The following is an 18,318-nucleotide window of genomic DNA, read 5'->3' on the forward strand; positions in this document are numbered from 1 at the left end:
AGCAGCACACTTTCATTGCAGTTGGAACTTCTTCTCTCTCCCTCTCGTTCTGTGTTGGCTTCCAGGGCTGGGCTTACCCCCCTCCTGGGCTAAGACTGAAGGATGGAGATTACTCAGGTCCCGAAGGGTTTTTCTTCCATAGGCTTGCAAGGGGACACTTGCTTACTATGGATCTTCTTCCACAGGGTTACAGGGGATAATGGTTTAAGAGTCCACCCCTGTTTCCCTATGGAGGTCCCTCTCCATGGGCGAACAGTCCTTGATAGACTTTTCGACATGGGTCTAGCACGAATCCACACACGCACGGATTCTAGCATCTCACATGGGCCGTCTCGCTCCAGCATGAGATTTCTCAGAGTTACAAAATCTTCAACAGCAGTACAGATACACACACACACACAGATCTCAGTATCCCACCTGAGTCGTTACTGTTCCAGCACAGGTTTCCCTCAGGGTCACAAATCTCCACTAGGACTCTGCCTCACTTCAGTCCTTCTCATGAAGTCTCGGTTCTCTTTGGTACATCCACAGACTCTTCTATTAACTGCATAGGGGGTCTCCTTACTTCAACAAGCTTTTACAAGTAGCAGGGATTACTTTTCAGTCTTTTCCCTGCTAAGGAGAAAGAGCAGAAAGGCAGGGGGGAAACAAGCCTCCCCCCTTTCGCACTTTACTTTTCTTGCTGCAGTTTCAGCTGCCAGCTTCGACCTTGGAAGCTCCGTTATCTTTCGGCTGGAATTCTTCCACAGCAGTTTCTGTCCAAGCAGTCCATCTTTTAAACTTTTTTTTCTCTTCACTCTCTTACAAGAGAGAAGGGAGAACTTCAGTGCTGCATCTGCTCCCCCCATGGCCCAAGCCGGGGGAGGAGGGAGTCTGGCCCTGCTTCGGGCCCGCTACTCCTCTTCCCTACATGGCTGCTGCTACTAATTCCAACTGCGCCAACAACCTTCTCTTCCGTTTTCTTGAAGATGTAATTAGCAAAGGCATTCTTGGACTTCTGATTGGCCTTTTTGTCTGGAAATCACCTGGACAAAACCATCATCAGCCCCAAGGATGGGCTGAGGGGCAAAACCACGACATATGTATCCTCCAAAAAGAAGGAATATCCTCCATTCAGTGTATTGGAATAAAGTAGCCTTGTTGCAGTTCTGTAGTTAGTCCCCAGCACACCTTCTGCAAAACATAAATCTAATTAATCAGTGTAGAATTACACTGTAAAATTAGAATTATCTCCTGAAATGCTTAAATCTGCTGGAATATTCAGCTTCTCTTTGGCAGATACAAGGATCTTCTTTAGCTGAGGTCCCAGTAATGTGAAACACTGAAGAAAAAAAATGTGCTGAACTGGAAAGGAAGAGTCATGTTACTTGTGCCTAAATACAATCTCAAGGTAACCAGCTAAATGCAGGAACGTTTTGTCTAAATGAGACAGACCCACAGTCTTAAAAATAGAAAAGTATTGGTTTGTTTGGGGGCTTTTTTTCTATTTTGTTTTGCTTTTTTCTGTAGTAGTTTATGACTTAATACAACCAAATAAATACAAAGTCTGTTTATCCATGTAACAAAATGGTGGAAAAAAAGATAAAAGCAATATGTTCCCATCTTCTGCAGGAAGATAATGGACTTGTGCTGAAACCAACCAGAACACTTTTTAACAATTCTATTCTAGATTGATGCAGTTTTCCTCTTGAAAGTTAAGCAACTAAATCTAAAGGCACTTCACAATATAAATTGAATCTGAGATCTGTTAGAGGTGGATTACTGGAAATTTGGCAATTCAAAGAGAATTTCTTTGAAAAGTGGAGGTTAAATGAGTAGTGTCAATATATATCTACAGATCTGCTAGTAAGGACCCAAAAAGCCATTTTGTTGCACAGATCTGGAGATGCACCTTTTTATCAGATCCAAATTCCACCAAAGTCAGTAGGATTCTTTGTGTTGCCCTAAGTGGGCTCTCTATCAGGCCCAAAGTTAAAGCAAAGGATACACTGAGGACAGCCATCAGTGCAAAATGCTCTTACATTGGGTAAAGTAGTATTGGTTTGGGTGCTGAATAAAATGGCCTTTTTTTGCCAATTTCCCAGAGGAATAGAGGTATGTCTGTCTTTACTTGCAAACTGTCAGTCACGCTGCAATGAGCACAGACATGATGAGTCATTCTTCTTTGAACTCTAATCTCTGCTCATAGTGACAAATAAGCCTCAAAAATCAATCCAGTTCTGACTTCTCAAATCTTTGGGGATTTTTTTTTTAATATTAAATAAATATAGTGTATGCTTAGGATACTAGATTAGGGGATGTAAAATTGTGAGTATAATTATATGAAATGTCAAACAGCCTGGAATGCACCTGGAATGGTCTTATGATCTTGTCATGAAAATGTAAACTAACTCCCAAAAATTAAGAGCCTTTTTTAGGTTACTTTTCTAGGCTTATGGCAGCCTAGTTCTTGCCTTTCATAGGGTATTGGAAAGTACAAAGAAATACAGCCCATATCTCTTCTACAAGTCAGAAGAAGATACATATATTATAAAGTCCTTGACTACAGTAAAAGGATGAACAACTTGGTGTGCAATCCCTTCCCCAAAGAGCTGCTACCTGCCCACATTCATTCTATTATTGTCCAAGATGTAGCAAACAAAAATATTAGTTATCTTGTTTAGCACCCATATACCTATCTAGCCAGGTACTTCCTTTGCCACTAGTTTTGTGGAATAACTAGCTATTCCACTAGTTTTCTTAGTTTGAACCCTTCCTCCAAAAGAGTAAAAGGGAGTCTGCAAAGACAGAGTTGCCTTACAGAGTATGTCTGAGTTAAATGTCTGAGAGAAATTCCACATTCTAACAGACTTCCTTCCTTAATATCCTTAATATTTTCTGTAACTGCCATGGTCATGGAATCCACCACACCCTACAACAATAATATCCTCGTTGGTTTTGTTTATATTTTCAACAAAGTCTGGATGGACACCATCAATTTAAATACTTCCCTTCTGAATAATTTCACTGATAATTTTAAAAGTCACACTGGACAACACTGTAAAAGAAAAAATAGTAGTCCTAATTAACCTGCAGACTTGCTACTGTTATAACTACTTTGGTTGAGAATAAAACTTTGCTTAAAAATGTAAATAATTACATGACAGAAAGTGACATGACTTCTGCTTTGTGAACAATTATATCAGGAGAAAAACATTCATGCAAAAGAATTCCTCCTCTTGTTGCCTTTTCAGTGAGTTCAGCGCACACTTAGCTGATGAAACACTTTTACTACTATGGTCACAATGGTACAACCAGCAAATGTAAAGAAGACCTTAGAAATGCAATGTGCTGTTTCTCTTTTCTCATCCTAGCCTTGCTGCTTAATTTGTTATTTTATCTTACAAATGGTCTTCTGAATAACCAGTAAGAAAGAAAAACTAGTTCTAAAATAAGATTTAATTGATGAAAAAACATAATTTTCAATCCAAAAGTACCATTTGCAAGTTCAGTACCAAAAGCTGCTTTTAAATTCACTCTGGATTTGACTAGCCTTAAATTGCATTATCACTTCTTCAAATAAGCAAATAAAATTAAGAAAAAACTACTGAAATCTAGTGCTTACAGTGAATGCAAGGGTGGGTTTTATTTTTATGAGAGGTAATTACAATGTTCATGAAGTGGGAGAGATGTGTGAGAAGAATGCTACAGCAAGGCTCAATACTGCAAAGCCTCCAAAAATCCCTCCACCTGTTAATCATCCTTTAAGATATTTCTAGTTTGGGCAATAAGCAGTAAGGTTCTACACTGTGTGAGATTGATAAAACATTGTTCAAGATGCTGCAAGAGGATTTGTCAGCACAAATACAAAAACCATAAGTAATAAAAGCCTCAAATAATAATATACACACTCTCTCTGTCATCATTATGCAGCACCATTTATGGATGGACAGCACTTGCATTCCTGCTGAGTTCTCTGGCATATGTCCATTAGGGCCATTTCCTGTTAAGTAACCATTCTCCTTTGTGGTAAATGTGATCCTTTCATTTCTAGTAAGAGAAACCTACAGATAGATCCAAAGGTAATGGATTTTTTGGAAGCTGACTGTAAAAAAAACTCCTAAAAAGAAAGAAAATATAAATTATTACCTTTTTGACATCTTTCTAAATAAATTTCAAAATTTGGAATGCAAGTGTGGACTTCCTTTTCACAGTATCAGAAAACAGTACTAATCAGAGCAAAGCTGAAACCCATAATCACCATACAGGTTCATGGTGTATGACAGAGGATGCACTTAGAAAGTATATGTGGGTTTCAGGAGGACTTTCAGAACTTTTGGCTTGATTTGCTGTGCATAAGCTCCTAAAAAATCGATACCAGAGCAGAGAGCGGTTAAACTCTTCATTCAATTCTGTAACTTCCTCTGTGAATGTGCCCAGTTCCTAATGTCAGAAGATACTTTTCTCTGTTCAATGGCTTGAGAGGGAGCAAAGGTGCCAAGTGAATCTCCAGCCTTTACCCCTAATGTACAGTACAGCTGTGCAAGCTTTTAAGTACATCCAGGGAAGCATTAATAGAAAGAGAAGAGGTTGTAACACAAAACTGTTATGGTCTACCACTGCAAAGGCTTTGCAAAGTGAATAACCCACAGAGTGGACTTGCTGTATTGTGACTGACACCAGGATAGAACGTAAATCATTTATTGTATCATTAACCTCCATTAAAAACAAACATTTCTCTGCATCAGGAGAAGAGTGATGAAAATAAACACACTCATACTAACACATATTTTTCAATTTTGCAATTCAGGCTAAAATGACTTTCAATGCAATCCAGGCTGATTGACAAATTCAGTGAGAGCTATTGATAGACTGATCCCACAAACTGATTAATTTTCATATAGACAAAAGAAGTATTCTTAAAATAGATGAAAAAAACCATCCTGTCATACCAAGCAACCTTTGGAGGTCTGAATTTCAAGAGCTCTATCAATGTGAGAGTTCTTCAGTATATTATTCATTAGCTCTCAAAAACAGTAGGAAGAATTATACAAAGTAATATAATCTATATTTTATGGTTCCTTCACCCAGGGTTGACACTTCTGGAAAGGTTATGTCAGTTTTAAGTGGAAAGTTAAGATATGGCATTGGATATGAAATAACAACTTTTTTTCAATCTTCTTTCCAAGTTATTCTTTCTGTCTCCCTAAAATTTGAACTTTATGTTTACATTCTGTTGTGATTGCAGCTTATACTAAAGAAGTGTGAATCATAGCTTATATCAAAGTCTGAATCAATTCTGTGCATAGACATTCGATTTTTCTTCACAAACTCTGTTAATAAGATTTCTGGGTTCATTCTGGCTGACTTTACTCGTCTTAAAATTAGATGTCTAGTCTAACCTCATTATCTGTCTTTCCTCCATGGTCAATACAGCAGGAGAGACAAACGGATACCTTCACAGGCACATTTATCTGGGTTTCCACTGTTGACTGTCTGAGGTGGCTTATGTCAGCAGAAGTGAAGCCCACCTGCTTAGCAGTTGTCAGAGATGTCAGTGAAAGATGTTTGGTCTGACAGCCATGAAGCTCTGCAGAGCCCAGCTACACTGCCTTCCACTCCAGCCTTACACCACTGAAACCAGGAACACATTAAAAGGACTTGGAGTCAGTTTTTTGCATACTGTATACTCTTGCAACTCCATATGTCTTGGCTAAAGAGCAACTTCTGACCTATTCAGGAACATTTGGAAAATTCAGAAGATTGAAGAAGAAGAGAGTTTAAAATACAAGATTAAAACTAGCAAAACTATACCTAAAGTACTAAGGTGGTTTTCTGATTTACAGCAGCAGAATACAATTTTTACCTATTTTAAAATGTGCTTAACTAAGCCTTGGTTGGAAACAAATGGAAATAATTCTTAATGTTTTTCTAAATCTTTTCTATGTAATTTTTTCTGCATTTTTTTCAAATACTGGCATCATGGTTTATTAAAAGAGCTCCATCTTCTGGTAGCTGATAAAGAATAGATACGTCATAGATGAAAGAAGAAAGGCTTAAAATCATTTGCAGAATTTAATGAAAAATTGATTCTGAATAACCCGTGTCTGCAGCTGCATTCCACAGAGACTTTGTGACATTTTGATTTTAGAGTAATTTGCTACTTGTTAACCTTGATTTCTAACACTTTGTCAGGAAACTTACTGATTATCGAATTAAAATAAAAGGGTGACATATTAGAACAATCCCGAAGGGAAGTAAATGTATAAGCAAAATAACCACTGCAAATTTATTTCAGCTTTTCAGAATGAGCTGAATAAACATGAGAGGCATTCTTTCACATTTTGTCTGCCTGCCTTCCCAGTAGCTCGATATTTTAAAAAGGTAGTCAATGACAGAGGAGGAAGAGGAAGATGGCATCGTGCACTTTATAATTTTTAACACTCATGTCATCATTGATTTTATTATTAAGGGGCTTAGCCTTACTTGTTCTGCTTTTTTTTTTTTTTTTTAGTTTTTTTTTTTTTTAAGGAGGAGTGTTGGAGGAAATCTAAGCTGAATCTCCAGGCTCTTCTCCCATATTGTGCCCATGATGGCACATCGTCTTGGTGTTATAGCATCACAGACCAGAGGAAAAAGCAACTTAGGAGATTAATTGCCCCTCTTTAGTGTATTTATAAATAAAATAGTAAGACTTCATTGCATTTACAGATTGAAAGTTTGCTATACTAAAAACTGTTCACATAAAGAATAATTGAAATGGTGACTAAAGAACCAACTTCCATTTTTTAATCATCTCTGTGTGTGAACAAATCACATGAAAATGCAGAGTGATCTGTGGAATCAGTTCTTCAGATATCTCCGAAACACTGATCCCCTGTAACAACTTCTGAAAGAAAGTTTAAATATTTTACAATTTGAAATTGAATATTTGGGATATTTCCTCTTGTAGGAAATACAAAAACAAGCAAATAAATAAGAATACTCTTTTATTTTATAACCACTTCATTATTAGTAATTAATTGCACATTCTGACAAATATTATGAAAACTGTGTTTCAGTGTTCACCCAAGTTATTGCATATTCACACTGAAATAACATTAAAAAAACAGACAGGGAGAAATATGATGTATATAATCCATCAAGTTTTCTTCCCTATAGTTTTGGTATGTTTATATTAATTTATCTTTGAATCTGTACTTAGTAGACTTACTTTATCAGCTACTTCCCAGTGACACCTCCAAAATCATATTTAGACATATTATTTCATTGCAGATAAACTGGCCACAAGGAAAACGAATTCAGTTGAAGGTTTTCAAAAATCCAAGCAGTAAAATCTTTCAGTCAGTGCTGCAGATAAAATATCTCACCGTTTCTAACTTCTGCATGGCTATATTGGCAGATCCACATGTTGGTAATGAGGGTTATTTAAAGTAGTCTCGCTAAAACTGCATTCAAATTAGGAAAAAGTGAACTCATTGCTACTGCTGAGAAGTACTTTCCTTTGACACTGTTTGTATCAAGTCCATCTAAAGTACTGCAAGATCTGAAGTCCCCTTGCTCTTTCTGCAGAGGTCATCTGCTCATGGCTTGACTCAGGAAGTGCATGTAAGATGTGACATGTTAATACTTAAACCTGAAGGGACTGATCATACTTGATTGCCTAAAAACACAGACTATTGAATTACCAATAATCAAAGTGCATCCTTGTCAATATCGTTCTCTGTGCACGGGTTTCCTGACAACATATATAATATTCATGAAAAGCTCTCTGAATACTGAAGGAGCTGTCATCATCCTGGATCTTACTGGAAACACTGGAGAAATCAGGAGCAATGAAATTCTGACTTCAATTTGCTTTGGGACTGTGGCTGCCTTCAGAAGTCCCCATTTATTCTGATCAGTTACCCTCATTTGGGACTCAGCTCAAGTTCCTTGCCAGGTATATTTGTTTACACCGTGCAAGAAAAAGGTTACAAATGCTATTAAAGTTGCAAATTACTCATTGCAAAATTCTTTAATAGCTTGTTATCTGTTCTTCCCACTTTGCACTGAAAATTTTCTTCTCTTTTCACCCACCAGTAAGCTTTATGAAAATGAATTTGAGAAAAACGACTTGATTATGCCTGTGTACATCAAAGATGTACAGGAGAGAAAAATACACACGTACTTTTATGTACTTAAAATCTTTCAGTCGAAGCAAGTGTGTTTAAAGAAACGGGATATTTTGTTAGGGCATGTCTGTCAGATATTGGATGTGTTCTCTTTCAAAAGAAATTTGTTTTGGTTTCAGGAGGTTATGAAAGTCTGAAAACTGAATTTCAGTGAACTATGCAATCATCTGGAAAATAACTGGTGTAATGAAGAAAAGACATATTGTTCTAATAAAAATTTAGGCCCAGGGTACACAGAGCATGTAAGAAAGATCATGGTCAGGAAAACTAGATTCCAGTCTTTTCTCTCCTGGGTGATCACAGGCATGTATTTAATTTTCTCTATTTCAGTTTCACCCCCTTGAAAAATGTGACAACATCACTTGCCCCTCTAAAAAATACTCAGAGGGGTCAGCCTGACTTAGTAACTACAACACCTGGCAGACTCCCTGACATCTGTCCATCATTCCTTACTTGAAACTGCTCTTCTGTTGGATCTCTGACTGCTGTGCTCCAGACTGTCTTCCAGTCTGTTTACACTGTCCTGGACAGAGGCATTCTCTCTTGTAATACAGCTTGAATGGTGTCTACTACTTACTATGGAGCCACTCGAGTCTGGAGGAGTCTGCTTTATATTAATTGTAATTCACATAATAGATTAAAAAAAAAAAAATCTTCCATGAAGTTTCAATCATTTTATTGTAAATAAATCCAGAAAAGTGGAAGAGTTTAAGTATTTACATGTCTGAAAATCAGTAAAGAGGACGTTTTATGGCATACCTATAAAAAGCCAAATGCAAGAGGAACCTAGTTTCAGGGAAAATGAGGTTACAACAATATAAAAAAGAAAGAGATAATGATACTTTTTTCATAAATCGCATTTTATTAGATGTGTCATTATCTATATATAAATATTTTCAGAGGTAGAGTGAACAGCAAACTCTCACCTTATTTAATACATCATTTTTTTCAGGCAAATTATCTTCATAAAATATTATGCTATGTCTTGACACCTCATATTGGTTCTAAATCGTCTTCGCTTCTAAATTTGAAAATGACTGAGGTAATGTCTATTCTCCTTATTTTCCCATAATATAGTTGTTTAATCCATTACCGCTACTGATTCCTCCTGTTAAGGTAGCAGGGCAGAGCTGATGCTGTCCCTGGATAGAAGGGACCTCTCCCAAGGCAGTCTTCTGAAGCTGAAGCTCCCTCTCAGTGCTGTGTTCCATTCAGAATCTGAAACTATCAGCACATCACACATAAGTATTAAGCAGCTGGGATTATGTATCCCTCAGGTATGATCAACAAGCAAATATAAATCAAAAATAATACACATGGATTGGCACACAATCCACTCTGACTCTATAGGTACTTTCAGAAGCCTCCTGTAGCCATATAAGAATGAATTCCCTATATACAGGCTAAATCATCAAACAGGAATGTTTTTTAAAGTTTCACTCATAACAGGCTTTCCCAGATTCTTCGGTGGTGACACTTAGGTATAACTCTGGCTACTTAGACTCTTAAAAACAGATATGTGATTGTTGCCTCCAGATGGAAATAATTGTTGCATTAATGATTAAAAAATGGAAGTTTAAGAAAAAATCAGATTTTGTAGAACTCCAGTACTATGGCTTCCTTCAGCAACGGAGAACTTCTAATTTGTGTATTTTTGAGTATGTCATTATGAAATCCTAGAGAGAGACTGTTATGGTCCTGTGTTGCACTACTCTGAAGTTTTCTATTATCATATCCCACCTCCCTTTTTGAGGTGCTGCCAAGAGCATGTTTAGAGCTCCCAACGTTCAGGACCAAAGATGGAAGAGGACAAGAAAACAGCAAAAACAACAGAAAGACTGTAAAGAGAGTAATCTATTCAGTAGATCAAAGCCTCTCAGAAAACATAATGCAATACATAAAATCTTCTCCAAGAATATCACCACAACCAAAAAGCGCAATAAACAGCTGTGCTGCATAGTCATTAAAGAGCAACAACTCTATGCATGCCTGGAATTACACATACTCTCCTGCATCCTTCAGAAACAATGTAACTGGGCCACCTACTGAAATTCAGCCTCTCTTTTCCATATTATTTATATAATTTTTATTACTGAAGCAGCATAATAAAGACAAATTAATCATAGAAACTTCAGGGACTTATTTCATAGTGTATTATATATTGAAGGAGATGAAATAATAGTATCCTTAATGTAATTTCCCACCTAGGACCTGCAAAAGAAAACACTAGAATCTAGAAAATAAGAAAAATAAGAAAATTAGGGAGCAAAATAATTAAAAAAGAATATCCAAGACTTCTTTGCTCTAGTGTTCTTTTCTTTGCATTCTTAAAAGATTTGAACTGTTTGAAAAAAGACTTATGAAGATCAGACAGAAAGCAGGGGTGAGGGGGAAAGGGTTTTCATCTTTATCAAGTACAAAAGACTTTTAAAGGATTAACTCTGCTGTTCGTTTTGCACATTAAAACATACTAGTATAATATAATTTAGGTCATTTCATCTTTCCATTCTCTTTATATCTCTTTGAGAGAGGAGCTATATACTGAAGATAAACAGATTAGAAATACACAGAAATACACAGAATCTAGAAATAGATTCTGCAAATAAAGTGTTGCCTATATGAACAAAATAAACATAAGGCTGATGCCAAGAGAAAATATTAATTTGCCAGTAAAAGTAGCCACAGATTTGACAAGGAGACAAAGAAAACATCCACACAGAGGAATTTCATGCCAGGAAATAAAGAAACTAAACTGAAGAAGATAAATTACACCTCATCAACAAGCATGACCAGGTATAACATCAGATTTTGCTCTCTAGGTAGCAGGAACTCAGTGCCAGCCCACAGATTTGTTCTATTTCTGACAATGGCACATCCCTCAAAGTAATCAGAATACAATATATAAATAAATAACTGTTAGAGTTACAGCCAAAAAAGAAAAGCGCTGGCATTTTATTAAAAGGAGTGACTTTATTTCTCAGCAGAGGACAGACCTACCACTGTCTTACACAGCCTTGACAGATCTTTATAGTGCTTTGAACACCAATTTCAAGGAGAAAAGATATTACTTATTTATAACAGCACAACTACCTATCAATGTCTGTACACAGGAGGTGCAGGGAAAGATGGCAGTGCTGTCCACTTACTGGTTTCTGCTGTGGTGTAGGATTTCAAACTCATTAGGACAGAAGGGGATGCTTTCAAAATCCAGACTTCACCCCGTACGAATGTATGTTGTTACCCTCATCTCAGAGCTGAGGGATCATGGCCCAAGAGGCAAAAACATCAGCAGCTCTTGGTGTTGAGACCAGAGTTTTGCATGAAGAGTGAAGTATAACTACAGGGATTTCAGGCTTCTCTTAAGTATGGATGCCTTCCATGTACCCTTCTTTGCTATTACTAACAAGGTTACCCCTAAAACCACTGTAGTGGGTTGACCCTGGCTGGATGCCAGGTACTCATTAAAGCCGCTCTCTTACTCCCCTCTGCAACTAGACAGAGTAGAGAAATTATAATAAAGGGTTCATGAGTTGAGATAAGGACTCACCAAATACTGTCATGGGCAAAAGAGACTAGAAGTGGGCATATTAATTAAGTTTATTACTAACAGAATCGGAGCAGGAGAAGGAGAAGCAAATTAAATCTTAAAAACACCTTCCCCCCGCCTCTCCCTCTTCTCAACATTTTACCCCCTCCCCACCAACAGTGCAGGGAGACAGGGAATGGGGGTTACAATCAGTTGTTGTTTCTGCTGCTGCTCAGGGAGATGAGTTCTTCCTCTGCTCCCAGTGGTGTCCCTCCCATGGACAACAGTCCTTCTCAAACTGCTGAAACATGGGTAATTTTTTCCATGGGGTGAAGCTCTTCAGGCACAGGCTGCTCCAGCTTGAGCACCCCACAGGGCAAGTCCTACCAGGAAAACCTGCTCTAGTGTGGGATCCTTTCTCTGCAGGCTGCAGGTCCCTGCCAGGACCCTGCTCCAAGATGGGCCTCCCACAGGGTCACAGACTCCTTTGGGCATCCACCTGCTCCAGTGTGGGTCTCTTCCATGGGTTGCAGGTGAATCTTAGGGCTCCTGTGGACCTTCATGGGCTGAAGTGGCACAGCTGCCTTACCATGGTCTGCACCACAGGCTGTAGGGAACCTCAGCTCCAGTGCCTCACCCCCCTCTTTCTCCACTGACCTTGGTGTCTTCATTGTTGTTCACAAGTTCTTCACTCCACTCTTCCCTGGCTGGAATTTTCATCTGCCCAACAACTTTTTTCCCTTCTTAAATATGTTATCACAGAGATGTTACTGTCATTCTTGATTGACTTGGCCTTGGCCAGCAGCACTCTATCCCAGAGCTGACTGGCATTGGCTCTGCAGTTCATGGGGGAATCTTCTGAAAGCTTCTCGTAGAAGCCACCCCTGTAAACCCCCCACACACTACCGAAACCTGGCCATGCAAACCCAACAGGTGTTTTCTCCTTTGTTTATGGTAGCCTAATCTATTTTTACTCATAGACAGCTACTTATTTTCTCAGGGAACTAAAGTAGGTTTTGGGCCATGCACATCCCTACACATCACTCAAAAGTGCAGAAAGTTAACAGAGTAAAAAGATCAAAACAGGAGAATAATCACAGTCACCCACAGTAAATTACTGGACAAACTATGCTCCTATATGGGAGCATTTCATGGGTTTCCAAGGGAAGTAAAGTGTGCTGTGGAGCCCTGTACTATTTTCTAAGCTCCCATATAATATTAGACTCAGAAACATTGTGAGATGCTGAATTTTGTTTTCTTTAACAGCAGTCTAGGAAGTTAGGGTTGACCTTGTTGCCATGCACTGTAACTACCAAAAGGAAGCCAACAGAGCTAATCTTAGGGTGGCAGTCAAAGAGACGCAAAGAGGCACAGTCAAAGAGAGGGATCAAACTCTTGACCAAAACATGGTCTGTCTCTCTATAAAAGTAAGACAAAACAGTTTTCCCCACAGAAGGCATTACAATAACCTACTCACCATACAAACTAGAAATACATTTTGGGAGAAGCAATCTCCCATGCATCTCATGCAACATTTCTAGCCCTGAGAAGCAGAGACTGCTTAGAGACAGATCTACTGAACAAGGGCATGTTGACCCTCTCCTAGGCAGGCCTCCCAAGCAGTATGAAATATCCTAACAAATTTTAGTTGAGATTTTTCCAATTAGTACAGACAGTGTCCTTCTTGTAGCACCTCCTTCCCTTCTGTGACCCACAGAAAGGCTTCTACTGCCACCAGCCTTCCCAGTGTCTGAATCTGGCTTGAAACTTTCAATGATTATAACACATGAAAAAAAAAAATTAAAAAAAAGCTGATGTTCTTCACTTAAAGTATTTTCTATAAATAGACTTCTCATTTTCAGATGGTTTCAGGTGCACTGATAGATAGAATACAGCCTTCCCTTCCAAGTGTCTCTGGTGTTCCCTGTCATTCCACAATTCATCAATATCTCAGCTTTCTTGTGTTGAACATTTTCATCCAGTCATTGCCAAAGTTCTCTTCATATAAGATGCTTCCAGTCACTGATGCACCAAACCTTGCACTAACCTTCCACTGATCCTCTTTCTTTCATCTAAAATTCCTGTGCAGGACGCGAATTGTGTTTATTGGTTTCAGGAGTAGTTTTTAAGCATCCTCCGAACTCTTCTGCTAGTTTTATTGTTTGATATTGCATACTTTCCATGTTATATGGTAATCATTTAAAATGTCACAAGTTAATTAGGGTCAGCATTAAATGACAGAATTTCAGAAGACTGAATATTGAAGAAACACTGCTTGTATTCAATGCAAATTATTTATTAAAAAAAATAGGAAGACAAGAGCATGAGATAAAAATGAGATAAAAAGGGAACTGGAATATGGAAGGGCAATGTATTTGAACAATATATTTGAATAGGAAAGGGGGTTTGCTGATTTGCAGTTAGCTGGAATCTACTGGTGCTTACAGTCTGTCCTCCTAAATGTTTCAAACATAGACATCATTATTCATTTCATAGTGGCCTGATTTCAGTTTCACAATGTCTAGTCTCTCCTGCTGCTATTTGAAATTAATTCAGAGCAAAATTGCATGTCAGTCTTCTGCCTGTTCTTTCCTGCTACCTGCCAGTCTGAATTTGGCCATCTTTCTGTGTCAGGTGAATAAATCCTACTTTCCTGTTTCTCCATGTATTTGTGATACCTAATTACTGCTTTAAAAGCTCTCTAGATCATTGATTAAAAAAAAAAAAAACACCCTTCAGCCTTTCCAAGAATCATAATAGGATGCTTCTAATAATTTCTTCAATTCAAAAGTCCTGTAGTACATTTTTTCTGAATAGAACAGAAAAAGAAAGACATTATCATTATGCTTGTTTGGGTTTTTCCTGTTTTGTTTGGTGTTTTGTTTGGGGTTTTTGGGGGGGTTTTTTTGGTTGGTTTTTTGTTTGTTTGTTTGTTTTGGGGGTTGTTTTGTTTTGCTTTGTTTTTTGTTTTTTTGTTTTTTTCTTAACTTCTAGATCAGTCAATTCAACCATTGTAGTAAAATATATCCAAATAAACCCAAACATAGCCAAACATTTCAGAATCATTATCTTTTATTCAGAGCATTCAGTCACCCTTAGAGCCCAAATTCAGTTCCCCCTAACACCAGTCTGTTACCAAGATCAAAACGGGTCTTTAATAGAAGACGTGTATTCTGTATGAAGTCTACATAGGGATTGTGGAAGCACTTAGAGCCACTCTAATGTGGCTCTTGATAATCTGATAGGTGTTTGTATTTTTTTTTCTGTTTTGCATGCTGAAATATCTCTCCAGCTAAGACTCCAAAAAGAAAATCCTAAATTACCTCAAGTAACATAGAGTTTTACCAGTACTCTAATGCTAGATCTCATAGGGGACTGAAAGTGCTATAAATTAATTTCAAAGATTTCTGCTGGGTTGCAGGAGAAAGATTGGAAGGAAAAAGGAAAAAATTAAATCATACTCTCTGGGGATTAACAGAATGAGGTGCTTTATTAGCAAAAGGAAATAATTCTGTGTATCCCAAGAAGTCCCTTTACGAAAAGAAGCTAGAGGGGTAATTCTGACAATACTGCACCGTAGCAGCTACAGACACCACCACGTTGGGGAAATCTTGAGCTTCTCTGTAAGAGATCTTTCCAGACTTTTTTTTCCCCCCCCAATCCATTAAGTCCTCAGCTGCTCTTTCTTAGAGGCATACACAATTTCACTTTATGCCTTTCCAAATTTACCAACAGAAGCCTTATTTTTTTATTTCCAGAATCATGAACAATCATCTACTTTCCTTTATTAAAAAATCAGTTTGTTCCCATAACTTGCAGTCCTGTGGCTTGCTCTAGATTATTATGATCTGTGTTTTAATGTCTCACATAAGCAGAAACAGAATGCAGGCATTTATTAGCCCATCTATCATTTGTTCCCATTTAGTAGCATATTCCATATCTTATTAAGAAAAAACTGGCTACTCATCTCTGAAAATTTAGAGGCAGAAATCACAATATAAAGATATTTTCCCAAAAATAGTATTTTGGAAAAATAACATTAAAGTTGGCTTTAATCAATAGAAGTTAAAAGAGAATATTTCTTTTTCAAAATCAATGTCCATTTATAGTTCTTCTAAATATAAAGTCATATCCATCAAAAAATCACAATTTCACAAATTCAGTTTTAAAAAGTCAGTAAGTTTTCTGGTCTGTCTATCTACTTTCTGATGCACTGCTTTATTGAAAACAGTAAAAGAAATGTTCTTGTTCCTTGAATACACCTCAGGATGCTGGTGACTTGACTGCCACCCCTGGTGATTTCCCACACTGACCATTTATTCTAGCTGTTAAAAACTTTTTCTTAATGTCTAAGTTAAGGGTTTCCTTTCTTATCTTTAAGGCATCACTTCTTGTCATGCTGTCTTTTGAGCCAGTGTCATTCCTTTAATTCATTTTTATTGCTACTTTGTGGTGTTTATAAACTGTGATTATGTTCCTCTTGAGCTTTCTCCTTCCTAAACTGTAAACTGTTATTTCTCCTATGTTTATCCTTGGACTGGATTATTCCTGTTGGATCTCATTATATTTTCTAACTCCCTCCCTGCATCCTCCATCTCTCCACTTCCGGAGGTGCCTGCAGTTTGCCAAGAAACATGCCCAGTGGTACACCAAGTTCCTTCATGTCATTCTGGTGCACCATAAGGATACACAGGCTTCTGTCAGAAATCACATATTGAATACTGAATTCAGTAGTTTCAATATTGAATCTCCAGAAGTTTAAGATGTTTGGCTGCATTCTCACTTGCTGTCCCCAGGGTGGGAAAGGCAGGACGTGCCAGCCAAGGTCCATTTGGCAGTAGGATGGGCTCTGCTTGTGGGGTCCTGCCCTGTCTGCCTCCAGCCAAGAATGGGACAAACAAAGGGGACAGCAAGCCACAACCCCAGCCCCAGGGGCCCTGAGAAGACGTGTGATTATTACATTCTTGTCCTGAAATTAACTTGTTTCTCCCTTTTGCAAAGTATTCTATAGAACTTTTGCTCTTCTGGAATTGTAGGTCATATTTCAATTAGCTTTTGTGTCTCAGTATCTTCCTTACCCAGTCAGTACTGGTTTTCAGATAATCCTTCCATTTTGCTGAAAACAAGACAGGGGAAGGGAGGGACACACAGGACTTGGAAATGAAGTACTGAATTGTGCTGAGCTGGAAACATCAGTCTCTCAAATCAAAATAAGTGCTTTTAAAAAATTAATATGAATCTTGTAAACCAGAATGATGGATCAAAATGCATCATCAGACACATTCACTAAAGAAATCTCCCTTTACAAAAGCTCCACCTCTAATAACTTATTTTCTTCCAGGAAAACTGATTCACCAAGAAAAAGTTATTTGTTCTGCTACTTATTTGTTTTGTTTCTGGTAGAAAAAAAGATGCAGTAAGTGTTGGAAAATTGTAAAATAAACCCTTAACAGTTGCGGTTGACTAGGTTTCTCTGATGTCATCATTGTCAGGAGTACAGCACACTATAGTCATCTAAACTAATTTGAAGGAAAAAAGTATCCATAAAAATAAGCAAGACGGAAATGTAAAATTACCAGTGACAGTAAGTGAGAACTGGACATGTTTCTGAGGACTGTTATCTTTGTACCACAATAGATTCTATCTGCAAACATATTGTGATTGAAGTTACAATTTATTCTGCAAAAGTGCAATCCCTTTTACTTCAGAAATCCTATTTCACTTCCTAATCCTGTTAAGTGCTTCATTTTGCTATTGCTCTGACATCAAATCCATGTTCCGATATTTTGGTCTGGCTGGTATACATCACACAATATGATATTTTATAACTGATGGATAGAAGTCCTTTACTGAACTCATTTTACAAGATAAATCAGGATATTGAGCACAAAGGAATGCTTTTATTTGGCAAAATCGCTTTGGTAAACCCATCTAGTTCATTAGACACCAAATATGATTTCTTTTCCAAAAGAGGTTTAGATAAGCGGTCCTGTGCTGGGCCTTGATCCAATAATGGCGAGCCCAGTGCTCACATGTCAGTGCCTATATATTGGTATATATATCTATATATATACATACAGTGCCAGAGGCACACTCACAAAATATGCCCCACCTACTCACCACATTTCCTTACATTTTTCTATTTCTTTTTGGGTAATCAGTCAGCAAGGGGTTAACGCAGCTAAACTGAAATCATGCAGATTTGTACAAACAGAATAAAAGATTAAGCTGATCATCTTTCAGCATATTTCTCTGTGTGTGCCCCATCGGGGTGGATTTGCTGGGGGAAGGAGAAAGATGCAGGTCATACAGAGCAACCACATAGTGCTATGTAGAAGAGGAGGACATTCAGCAGGGTGTATGTATGTATATGTTTGTTCACTTCACTTCTGTTTTTTTCTTAAATTTAACTTACTGGAATTGAATTACAGTGACCTTTCTCTAAGTCTTTTCTGACTCTCCTCAGTATGTAATATATGTGTGTGTATATATATACAGACAGATACATATTTCAGTTCTAATAACTAGAAGAAAAGAACAGAATCAGAGGTACTTACACAATTCCATTCCATGCCTGTCATTTCAGAAATGCAAACAGTATATGTCTTTTTTCCCTTTTTTTTTTTTTTTTTTTTTTTT

The sequence above is a fragment of the Empidonax traillii genome, unplaced genomic scaffold, assembly GCF_003031625.1.
Source record: "Empidonax traillii isolate 1590-97213 ecotype Southwest subspecies unplaced genomic scaffold, ASM303162v1 scaffold110:size1153230, whole genome shotgun sequence".
Lineage (NCBI taxonomy): Eukaryota > Metazoa > Chordata > Aves > Passeriformes > Tyrannidae > Empidonax > Empidonax traillii.